The sequence below is a fragment of the Stenella coeruleoalba genome (genome assembly GCF_951394435.1).
Source record: "Stenella coeruleoalba genome assembly, chromosome: 10".
NCBI lineage: Eukaryota > Metazoa > Chordata > Mammalia > Artiodactyla > Delphinidae > Stenella > Stenella coeruleoalba.
The window spans coordinates 22,635,667-22,648,836 of record NC_137156.1 but is presented as its reverse complement, the minus strand read 5'-3'; positions in this window follow the sequence as shown (position 1 = coordinate 22,648,836).

The following is a 13,170-nucleotide window of genomic DNA, read 5'->3' as shown; positions in this document are numbered from 1 at the left end:
CTTTCTGGAGAGTTTTTCTCATAGATGGGTGTTGAATTTTGTCAAAAAGTTTTTCTGCATCTATTGAGATGATCATACGGTTTTTATTCTTCAATTTGTTAATATGGTGTATCACATTGATTTAATCTCATAGCGTTGTGGTCAGAAAAGATGCTTGATATGATTTCAATTTTGTTAAATTTACTGAGGCTTGATTTGTGACCCAAGATGTGATCTCTCCTGGAGAATGTTCCATGAGCACTTGAGAAGAAAGTGTAACCTGCTGTTTTTAGATGGAATGTCCTATAAATATCAATTAAATCTATCTGGTGTATTGTGTCATTTAAAGCTTTTGTTTCCTTATTTATTTTCATTTTGGATGATATGTCCATTGGTGTAAGTGAGGTGTTAAAGTCCCCCACTATTATTGTGTTACTCTCGATTTCCTCTCTTACAGCTGTTAGCAGTTGCCTTATTTATTGAGGTGCTCCTATGTTGGGTGCATATATATTTATAATTGTTATATCTTCTTCTTGGATTGATCCCTTGATCATTGTGTAGTGTCCTTCCTTGTCTCTTGTAACATCCTTTATTTTAAAGTCTATTTTATCTGATATGAATATTGTTACTCCAGCTTTCCTTTGATTTCCATTTGCATGGAATATTTTTTTTTCATCCCCTCACTCTCAGTCTGTATGTCTCCCTAGGTCTCAAGTGGGTCTCTAGTAGACGGCATATATGTGGGTCTTGTTTTTGTATCCATTCAGCAAGTCTGTGTCTTTTGGTTGGAGCATTTAATCCATTCACGTTTAAGGTCATTATTGATTTGTATGTTCCTATGACCATTTTTTAATTGTTTTGGGTTTGTTTTTGTCAGTCCTTTTCTTCTCTTGTGTTTCCCACTTAGGGAACTTCCCTTAGCATTTGTTGCAGAGCTGGTTGGTGGTGCTGAATTCTCTTAGGTTTTGCTTGTCTGTAAAGCTTTTGATTTCTCCATTGAATCTGAATGAGATCATTGCCATGTAGAGTAATCTTGGTTGTAGGTTCTTCCCTTTCATCACTTTACATATATCATGCCACTCCTTCTGACTTGTAGAGTTTCTGCTGAGAAATCAGCTGTTAACATTATCGGAGTTCCCTTGTATGTTATTTGTCGTTTTTTCCTTGCTGCTTTCAATAATTTTTCTTTGTTTTTAATTTTTGCCTGTTTGATTACTATGTGTATCGGCATATTTCTCCTTGGGTTTATCCTATATGGGACTCGCTGCGCTTCCTGGACTTGGGTGGCTCTGTCTTTTCCCATGTTAGGGAAGTTTTTGACTATAATCTCTTCAAATATTTTCTCGGGTTCTTTCTCTCTCTCTTCTCCTTCTGGGACCCCTATAATGCGAATGTTGTTGCGTTTAATGTTGTCCCAGAGGATTCTTAGGCTGTCTTCATTTCTTTGCATTCTTTTTTCTTTATTCTGTTCTGTGGCAGTGAATTCCACCATTCTGTCTTCCAGATCACTTACCTGTTCTTCCACCTCAGTTATTCTGCTATTGATTCCTTCTAGTGTAGTTTTCATTTCAGTTATTGTATTTTTCATCTCTTTTTGTTGTTCTTTAATTCTTCTATGTCTTTGTTAAATATTTCTTGCATCTTCTTGATCTTTGCCTCCATTCTTTTTCTGAGGTCCTGGATCATCTTCACTATCATTATTCTGAATTCTTTTTCTGGAAGGTTGCCTATCTCCACTTCATTTAGTTGTTTTTCTGGGGTTTTATCTTGTTCCTTCATCTGGTACATAGCCCTCTGCCTTTTCGTCTTGTCTATCTGTGAATGTGGTTTTTGTTCCACAGGCTGCAGGATTGTAGTTCTTCTTGTTTCTGCTGTCTGCCCTCTGGTGGATGGGTCTGTCTAAGAGGCTTGTGCAGGTTTCCTGATGGGAGGGAGTGGTGGTGGGTAGAGCTGACTGTTGCTCTGGTGGGCAGAGCTCAGTAAAACTTTAATCCGCTTGACTGCTGATGGGTGGGGCTGGGTTCCCTCCCTGTTAGTTGTTTGGCCTGAGGCAACCCAACACTGGAGACTACCTGGGCTCTTTGGTAGGGCCAATGGCAGACTCTGGGAGGGCGCATGCCAAGGAGTACTTCCCAGAACTTCTGCTGCCAGTGTTCTTGTCCCCACGGTGAGCCACAACCACCCCCCGCCTCTGCAGGAGGCCCTCCAACACTAGCGGGTAGATCTGGTTCAGTCTCCTCTGGGTTCACTGCTCCTTCTCCTGGGTCCCAATGTGCACACTACTTTGTGTGTGCCCTCCAAGAGTGGAGTCTCTGTTTCCCCCAGTCCTGGCAAAATCCTGCAATCAAATCCCACTAGGCTTCAAAGTCTGTTTCTCTAGGAATTCCTCCTCCCGTTGCCGGAACCCCAGGTCGGGAAGCCTGAGGTGGGGCTCAGAACCTTCACTCCAGTGGGTGGATTTCTGTGGTATAAGTGTTCTCCAGTCTGTAAGTCACCCACCCAGAGGTTATGGGATTTGATTTTGCTGTGATTGTGCCCCTCCTACCATCTTATTGTGGCTTCTCCTTTGTCTTTGGATGTGGGATATCTGTTTTGGTGAGTTCCAGTGTCTTCCTGTCAGTGATTGTCCAGCAGCTAGTTGTGATTGTGGTGTTCTCACAAGTGTGAGTGAGAGCACATCCTTCTACTCCTCCATCTTGGGTAGGCTCTGTATGACTTCTAATATTCTAAATTTGTTAAGGTGGGGACTTCCCTGGTGGTGCAGTGGTTAAGAATCCGCCTGCCACTGCAGGGGACACGCGTTCGATCCCTGGTCTGGGAACATCCCACATGCCGAGAAGGAAGTAAGTCCGTGCGCCACAACTACTGAGCCTGCACTCTAGAGAACGTGAGCCACAACTATTGAAGCTTGTGTGCTTAGAGCCCGTGCTCTGCAACAAGAGAAGCCACCACAAGGGGAAGCCTTCACAACACAACAAAGAGTAACCCCCGCTTGCTGCAACTAGAGAAAACCCACACACAGCAAGGAAAACCCAACGCAGCCAGAAATAAAATAAATTTATAAAAAAAATTTTGTTAAGGTGTGTTTTATGGCCCAGAATGTGATCTATCTTTGTGAATGTTTAATGTGAGCTTGAGAAGACTGTGTATTCTGCTGTTGTTGGCTGAAGTAGTCTATAGATATTGATTATATCCAGTTGATTGATAGTGTTTTGAGTTCAATTATGTCCTTGCTGATTTTCTGCCTGCTTGCTCTGTCCATTTCTGAGAGAGGGATGTTGAGGTCTCCAACTAAAAGAGTGGATTCATCTATTTCTCTTATCAATTCTATCAGTTTTTGCCTCACATCGTTTGACCCTCTGTTGTTAGGTGCATTCACATTAATGATTGTTATGTCTTTTTGGAGAATTGACTCTTTTATCAGTATGTGACGCCTTTCTTGCTATTTCTGATAACCTTCCATGTATTGAAGTCTGCTGTGTCTGAAATTAATATAGCTACTCTTGCTTTCATTAGACTAGTGTTAGCATGGTATATTTTTCTCTATCCAGAACCTCTGTGCCATGAGTTGGGTTCTCCCCATCATGCTGCCAGATCAGTGTTACTCCACAAGGTAGGAGCCCAGGGCCCAGGTTCTTAGGGTGACCTCACGGTCAGAGATAGAGTGGTGGGTTGCATGTGTCTTTGGGGGAATATGAGGGGATGAATCAGAAAATTCAGACATTTTGCAACCGTCATGGGACACTCCAGCAGCACACATGTGACCATCCTGGGAACAGACAGGACAGTTGAGTTGGGGGGAGAAAGACACCAGCCTGGACGTGGGGTCTGGGATAATCTCCTGTTCCTTGGATAGCTGTAAGTTCAGGTTGAGACAACTCAGAGTAAGAGGCTCCAGGTTTCTGGGTTGGAGAATACCACTTCTGGTCCTGACCTTTGTGGGGGCCGAGTAACTCAGAAAAGCTGGAGTCAGACCTCCAGACAGATTGAGGGTGAGGCAGAGAGCAAGGCCTGAGAGAGAGAAAATCGCCCAGAATATAGTGCCCATTGCTGCCGCCGGGGTCAAAGGGAACTGCTAATCAGTTACTTCGGGGATTGTCTTCCCCTCCATACCTGGAGAGACTGGATGCCTTAATTGTCCTGAGAGAAGGGCGGGACCTCAGAGTCACTCTCTTGGCACAGAATCTGGAATCCCCAGAGGACTCTTCCTGTGGTTCTACTATCAGACATAATTTCTTTTCTTGGCTTCTTTTTTCTGACTTTTTTTCTATTTATCTGTCTAATAAGTATCTTATTAACATTAATCTTTGACTTAAGAAACATTCTAAAGAGGAACAGTTTCAACATTGTCTTGCTAAATTCTGACCCTGTTCTTTAGTAATTCCTCACATTTCATCTCATAATTACTTCTAACCAAAAGCACTGCAACATCCTCTATCTACATCCTTAACCTATAAAATCTGTTCCCTTCAGTCCTGTAAGTGAAACACGGACTGCACTGTCATTGAATATAATCGTTAAAACCTTTGGCCACTCACCATATAGAAAAAATCTGTTTGCACGTTGCTTTTTCCCTTCTATAATGAGGATCTGAACATACAACGTCAGCACTCGACTTGTACTTGCTTGTATTGATAGATACAGTTATAGGGTATAGGAATCTTCTGTTGTTTGGTCGTATTTTTTTGATAAAACATTCTTATACAACTGAGCTATCAGAGCAAGTATACCCACATCTCTTGAACCCAGCAATTTAAATAAGGGACGTTCTTCTTAGGCAACTAGCATCTGCTCCCATGTCTTGAGAATGCTAAACTACGTGAGTCTTGATGAGACCACCTCTCGTTACAGAAGCCAAAAGCACGCTTTCCTAACCTATAATGTTGCTGGCGCACAGGCAGGCATCCTATTCTCTGGCAATCTGGTGCACTTATGCCAGATTTTTCTTTAGGAGTTACTTACATGAAGAACTACGGTCTGTTCTATCCACTAATTTCCTGAGACCATTCCCTCCTCAACTGTTCATTCTCATCTCTATGTCCAGGAGATCTGTACCCATCAGCTGGGTCTATGAATCCACCACGATAGCTGCTGCCAAACCCAGCTCTGGCTCCACCCCTGTGTGTGTTCATTACTTCTTCCTCCTCTGCTCCCCACCAGATCACACCCCCTCTCCACTAGCTTGTCCTCATGTGTGGTAGGTTCTGTTTAGGTGCTGCCAACCCCAACCATCCTCTCAACCCCTGCGACCCCCCCAACTGCTCCTCGCTCTCACTGCAGCACCGACACTGACTCCCAGCTCTCTTGGGGCAGAATTTGCAAGCAGGTAGGCACACATATCCCTCCCTCTTTACACTCTACAAGCCCCAGTAACGTTTAATAAGTTTCCCTTTCTCTAAAATTAGCCAAATTTGTTTTCTGCTGCTTATACTTAAGACTACTAATTTAATATTAAGCTAAGTATCTATTTCTACCACCTCAAAACACAGCTGACATAAGACTGAACTTCAGGTCCAAGTGACCTCCAAAAACTCATATACACCTGAACCTCACATGGCTTCCACTCCCCCCTTATTATTGCAAAAATTATCAGAGCATAGCAGAAAGAAATAAACCAATTCCCACTCCAGATAGCTCAAGTCTCATAATGTATCAATGGTAAGCAGGTATGAGTTGCAAAACATTTACTGTTTCCTCAGCTGCTTAGAAGGATGGCAGGAGAAATTATGTGACAGAAAAGGTGCTCTAGAAATGGATATGGATGTTGTAATCAATTCCTATTCGTGGTAGGGGCTGCAGTCCTATGATATAGTCACTCGTTCTCATACCTTTATCTCAGTGGCAGGTGAAGAACCAAATCAAAGGCAACTGAAGAGAAAAATTAATAATTAACACGCATTTTAATAAGTACTTTAAAGACATTTCAACCATTCCCTTGTAGAGAAAGCAGATCAAGCGTTACTACTCCCATTTTAGAGACAAAGCGGTGAGGACAAGAGAGTCCTGACTACCGTAAGGCTCCAGTCATCTAAGCGCATTCAGAAACCCAGCAGGACCACCCAGCTGAGGCAGCGAGTTGGGAATGAGGTAAAGGAGCAGAGGATCAATGCAAACACCCAGGGCTGTGCCCAGGAGGTCTCCTCTCAGGGTCTCAGCGTAAGTCTGGATCTCATGCAGTCAAGCCACAGGAAAGGGGAAATTCTCCCAGTGAAAGAAGCTGAGAATTCATAGGGAAACTCTTGAGTTCTGGCATTGGTAAAGGTTACCTTCCCACCATCATAATCCAGAGCAGCTCCAGTCAGCCTTGGACAGTAGGACAGGATCTGGCAAGGCTCAGGGCCGGTGCATATATAGACCGGCCTGAAGACAGCTGCAGAGTCCAGTACCCCTCCTTGGGGGGTGAAGCTGAGAAACCCTCTTCTCACCACTGACTCTCCTGCCACCCTCAGCAGGCAGAATTCTGGCCACATTCCAATGTCCTGCGACCATTCCCCTCCGACTGCTCCTTCTCACCTCTATATCCAGGAGAGCTAGACCCATCAGGGATGCCTAGAAATCCACCAAGATAGCCACTGCCAAACACACCTCTGCTTCCACCCCCGTATTTCACTGCTTCTTCTTCCTCCCCTGCTCCCCACCAGATCCTGTCCACTGTCACTTCCTGATACACTTTGCCCCGCGTGAAGCCCTTACTGCCCAGCACACCAGGCTCCGGATCAAATCGCTGACCATGCTGCTATGTGTTCATCCACAAGCCAGTGAATATCATGCTCTTCCCATTTGGAAACACTGAGAGGTAGCCATTGGCTGTCTGGGAATTCAGGATGATCCTCACTGTGGGGACAAGGAGACGAATGTGTGGCATCACAAAAGACAGCAATTGAGATTTATCCCATAGGTTCTGAGGCCTTTATGACAATGGGGGTGGACTCCTCAGGGGAGCAGGCCAGAAACTGCTTGTGACCTTGTGCTCATACTATTAGCAACCATATCTGGAAAATGAAGAGAACACAGAAAATTCAAGGGCACAGGCAGTGTGATGAGACTTGAGAGGGCAAAACGGTAAGGACTGAGATCACTGCAGCTGCACAAATCTGGGGAAAGGTTTGTGGGTTTGAAATCTGAATTCTCGGGATAAAGAATTTGGATACATTAGTCACACGAAGACCTTCCTCTTTAAAACGAAAGAGCTGATGCATAAGTAATGGAGCTTCATAGGAAAGCTGCAATTAGCAAACTAAAGCCACTATCCCCTCCAGATGCTCACTTGTTTTATATTCCAGATCCCTCAACAATTTTCCTGGAATAAAAGTACCAAAGGACAGTAAGCAATTTTGACACCACATCTTCTAGGTCAAATTCTCTTACTGTTGGCTAATATAATTTTAGAAGGTGACAAAGCACCGTGAAAACTCAAGTGAAATAGAGAAATCAATTCAGGAGACACCCAGAGCTGTCCAGTCTAAAGTGGTTCATGTAAGTATTCCGGCGAACATCTGCTGAACCCACCTGGTGCTTCATTAAAGAGTACCTTCGGGCATATTCCCTGTTTTTAAACTAAGCCCTAAACTTCTAGTCCTAGACAATACTATTTCTCTCCACTCTCAAAGATACCTCTTTTAGATTCATTCTCCCAGTATTCTTTAAATTAAATTTTTTTTTTTTTTGGTACGTGGGCCTCTTACTGTTGTGGCCTCTCCTGTTGCGGAGCACAGGCTCCGGATGCGCAGGCTCAGCGGCCGTTGCTCACGGGCGCAGCCTCTCCGCGACACGTGGGATCTTCCCGGACCGGCAGGCAGACTCTGAACCACTTCGCTACCAGGGAAGCCCCTAAATATACATTTTTTAAAGCTTTAAAGTTAAAATTAAGGAAGTGCTGGGCAGAGATATATAAGCTAAATACGAAATGAAAGAAATCTGAGGTCTTGATCTTATTTTCGAACAGGATTGTATTCAAAGCAAAAAATTATTAAGTGAGACTACAGAGGGTGTTTTATGTTACTAAGAAAATTATAATCCACAATTAAGATATAACTCTCCCTAAAGGTCATACAGAAAAAAAACATCAAAATATAAAAAGCAAAAACTATAAGAATACAAGTAAAATGGGCAAAAACTCATTGCTAATAGGAATCTTTGAGTGATTTCTTCTAGTCCATAACATATCAAGAAGTCAAAAAATAAGTGTCAATACAAAATACCTAAATAACAAAACTACTAAGAAAACTTCATGGAGATATAGCAAATCCTATTCCAAGAACACAGAGAATGTACCTTCTTTTCAAATGTTTGGAACTGTCCAAAAGTTTACAACATACAATACAGAAAGCCTCAATAAAGTGCAGAATGGTAGAAATGGCAAAAACTTGTCTGGTCACAAGATTTAAAAACTATGAAAGGTAAAACTATTAGAAAAAGCCCTGCACACCACTGACAGGGAAACAAAAAAAAGAAGAGGGGGGAGAGTCCTTGAAGAGGATCTTATCCTGGAGGAGAATGTTGGACAGAGTTCTCACCTCCGTGTCCTGGACCTGGCTGTCTAGTGCTCGTTCCCTTCACCCGCTGCCTATAGGACGGTGTCTGCCTCGTGCTGGTTGGCAGCCAAACCATCAGGAGTTATGATGTCTTGATCTTTGGAGTCGATGCTACTCAGCAAGCCCCTGCCTTAGCCCTCCCTGCTGTGTCTACCACAGAGCCTCCAGAGCACAGGTGACACACCATCCCAGCCCTGACGGGGAGGGCACCCTGAGATCTTGGGCCCTGGGCTTGTACCCTCAGAGGTCACCCTAACCTGGCAGCGTGGTGAGGAGGACCAGACCCAGGCCATGGAGCCTGTAGAGACCAGGCCTTCAGAGGACAGAACGTTCCAGAAGTGGGCGGCCCTGGTGTTGCCTTCTGGAGACGAGCAGAGACACACGTGCCACGTGCAGCACCAGGGGCTGCCTGAACCCCTCTTCCTGAGGTCCGGTGTGGAGGGATCTGAGGGGGAACCTTCTCAGGGAAGTAGGAGCCCTTCTGGGGACTTTCAGCAGGGTCAGGGCTCAGGTGTGAGGTCAGGGCCCCTCCCTCTCCTTTCCTCCTCAAAGCCGTCTTCCCAGCCCAACATCCCCGTCAAGGGAGCATTTGCTGGCCAGGTTCTCCTTGCAGCTGCTGTCAGTGGGGTTGTGTTTGCAGGAGTTTAGATGGGTCGAACTTTGCCTGCAAGAACTGTGCTCTAGAACAACAAGAGCTCAGCTTAGGAAGGGATTCTGGGTTTCAGGGTTCTGACCCAAGGGTCTCTCGCCTCAGGGCTTGAACTGCAGCTCCTGTCCTCGTGACTTCTGCAGCCAACGTGCAGACATCCTGTTGCGCAGCAAAGCCTGGAGGGACCCTGGCTGGTGGGAGGCCAGCTGAGGAAGTGCAGGTGAGCTGGGAGGCTGGGGACCTGCTGGATCCCCCGAGCCCCAGTTCCAGGTCCGGCAGTGTACGTGGCTACCTTTGGACTCCAGGACCTTGATCTAAGTTCAGCTCCCCTTCTCCTCTATGAGGCTTCCAGGAGCAGGGCCACATGAGGCCCAGAAAGTACCACATTGCCTGGGGAATGGGTCTCTTTCTAGTGGGACAAAAATTCTCAGGTTGGTCTCCAGCAGGATCCTAAATGTTTTTACAAAGATGAAGTAGTATTAAGCCCAGTTCTACAATGAACTGGCAAATCTGAAGGGAGAGTGTAACCTGCCTGTGTGTCTGTCTGTGTGTGTTCACATGCAGATAGAAATGTGTGTGGATGTCTGTGTATATGTGTGTGGGTGAGTGTACACAAGCATGTGTGGGCCTTTGTATGTGTATGTGTGTTTTTGTGGTGTGCGGGTGTGCATTGCTCTGATGCGTCCTCATCCTGGCCCCCACCCTGGCCTTCTCCAGGTGCCCCTCCCACCTCAGGGGATATAAGAGACAGGACAGCTCTCCATCTGCACATGAGTAAGAAGAGGCTGAGGTGATGAGTGTTGGGGAGAAGTGTTCCTCATCCTCTCGGAAGAAAGAAACAGGAGCTGCATTCATGGACTCTCTTCCTCCCCAAGATTTTGCCTTAATAAATGTGTCAGATACCATTTTAAGGGACTTACATGAAGCAAATCATTTAAATCTCATCAGAGTCCTCTGAGATAGGGACAGCTATCAACCCCATTTTACAGACAAGGAAACTGAGGCCTCAGAGAGCTTGGCTGGCTATCAGTTGGCTGAGCCATGACTCTAAGGAAGCGGTCTGACCGCTGTGCCCAGGTCTGTACTCACTCTGCTGTGTTGACTCCCATACACTGTTCACCAGCCTCACTAAGGGTCACCTCCTCTGGGGCCTCTGACAGCTTCCCTGTCCCCTCTGGGCTCTGAGACTGGCTGGGAGTCTATTGCGTTTCTCACACTCCCTATAGGTGTGTCCATGGGGTCTGAAGTGACAGGAGAGTTGGTTCTACATTGGCTGCTGGAGTGTGTTTGCCGGAGGTGGGGGGAAGTGAGGGTCACATCTGGGCTGGAGGGCCTCAGTGGTGTTTGCATCTGGGTGTGAGCTGGGCTCTCCAGATGCTGAAGGGTGACGACCAGCAGGGTCCATGCAGAGTTTACTCATCACTGTGTTATTCCACAGCCTGAAACCACGGCCCCTCGTGGGCCTGAGAGTCACAGGGGTGCTCACGCATCTCCTTCCCATCCCTGCTGCCCCGACTGCTCTTCTGCCAGCTGACTTCCTGGGAACATCTCCTGTCCAAGGTGACACATGAGGAGGGGTCTGGCCACAGCCCTGCTCACCAGCACTTCCTCCCACCCTGCCTGCTGCTCCCTTCTGGGGCCTCCTGGATGAACTGAGAGGACAGCAACTAGGATAGACAGAGAAGCTGATATTACGCTGCTAAAGAGAAAGCAGAATGTCTGTCACCAAGGAAAGGAAAGCGTTGCCTTAGGGAAGAAGACTGAGTAGTTTCTTGTGGGCTGTTACACTGGCAGCCTCAGACTTCTGCTGCATGTTGACAGGAGACTGACCTTAATTTCTTGCCATGTAGGACTTGCCAACGTGGCTGCTTCCTTTCTCAGAGCTTGCAAGCAGTGAAGACAGTAGAAAGTCAGCCAGCAAGATGGGGTCTTGCTCTTCTATGATCTAATCTCAGGAGTGACATCCCCATTGTCATATTCTATTGATCAGAAGCAAGTCACAGGCCCCACCCACACTCAGGGACGGAGAGCCACAAGGTGTGAACCCCAGGAGGCAGGGATCCTTGGGTGGCATCTCAGTCTGTCTTCACTGGGACATTCCAGGTCAGAGAAACAGGAGCACGAGGTAGTGAGGACTCTGCCCTGGCCGTGTTCACACACGGATTGCACAGTCACTGAACAGTCATTGTCACTGCGGGTCCGCCGCAGGCAGGATGATCTGCAGAACTGACTTGTGTTTATCTGGGCACCGACCTGGATACAAGAATCAGTTTTCATCGGAAAGGTTTCTCTCCAGGTCTGTGGGAATCTGAGAGGGTCCCCTCTGAATATTTGCCCCCTTCTTTTCAAACCTCCTACACCTGTAGGAAAGTGCTGTCACTAAAGTCACCCACATTTTCTTCCCTGTGTCATCCTGCCAGCAAACCCTGGGCTCCCACTATTCCTCACATCTTACTTTCATACAGGATCCCAGAGTCACTCCTTGTGATTCTAGTTTGTTGGTTTCCTCCCCTTCATCCAGATTATTTCTTAGCGATTTTTTCTCATGTTGATTACTCAGTTTCATTAGGAAATTGTGTTCTCTAACTAACCCTTTCCACTAATTTTTGGACCAAATGGGCCAAGGTCATCTCTCCATTCCTCAGCTCACGTCCCACACAGGGACAGGATAAGAGTGGGGCTCCTGGGAAGTCATGGACTGGCACAGACCCTCATCGAGGTGAGACATTTAGGTCACCAAGGCATAGACCTTAGCTTTCTTTATGTCCCCGGCAGGGAGCACCACACCCGGCACACAGTATGCTCTCAATCAGCTCCCTCCCTCCTGGGAGCTGTTTCCCCAACAACTAATTATAGACTATGTTGCATTTACCAGGTCATTTCACTCCATCGTGAGTTCCTTGATGTGTCACTCACTGAGGCCCAGCACAGGGCCTGACATCTAGTAACCGCCTAGTAAATGATTACTAAATGAGTGTGGGGTTTTCTTTGGTCATTCAACATTTATTTCAAATTACTAATACATGCATAAAGTTAAAAAAATTCATAGGACATAGAAGACATACAGTGAAATGTAAATTTCCTCCTCCATCCCATCCAAAACCCTTCCAAATTCCCTCCCTGGACACAGTAACTGTTACCAGTTTCGACAGTGTTATAGAGAGCGATTTCGTTTCATCAGGTGGTATTTATCACATATTCTATCTGCAATTTTGTTATCAGTTAGCAATATATTGTAAGATTATTCTATTTTTAAACTACAAATCTGGCTCAGCTTAAGATATTGATAATAACAATTCTCCACTGCTGATTAAAAAAAAATTAAGTATAGGGCTTCCCTGGTGGCGCAGTGGTTGAGAGTCCGCCTGCCGATGCAGGGGACACGGGTTCGTGCCCCGGTTTGGGAGGAACCCACATGCCGCGGAGCGGCTGGGCCCGTGAGCCATGGCAGCTGGGCCTGTGTGTCCGGAGCCTGTGCTCCGCAATGGGAGAGGCCACAACAGTGAGAGGCCTGTGTACCGCAAAAATAAAAAAAAAAAAAAATTAAGTATAGCAAAAATAATCTCCCTTCCATAGTAATAGAGTTCTTTTTCTGGACAAAGTCACCTAGAATAAAAACACATTCGCGACTTCCCTCGTGGCGCAGTGGTTTAGAATCTGCCTGCCAATGCAATGGACACGGGTTCGATCCCTGGTCGCCGAAGATCCCACAAGCCGCGGAGTAAATAAGCCCGTGCACCACAACTACTGAAGCCTGTGCGCCTAGAGCCCGTTCTCGCAACAAGAGAAGCCACTGCAATGAGAAGCCCCTGCAATGCAACTAAGCGGAACTAGAGAAAGCCCAGCAGCGAAGACTCAATGCAGCCTAAATAAATAAATTAAAGTAAAAATAAATACCATTCAATCTCCACTACTTGTATCCTTTTGATTAAGTTCTGGCCAATATGATGAAGCAGATGTGAACTTTAAAATTTTGATCTTAAAGGGAAGAAACCTTTTTTCCTTCCC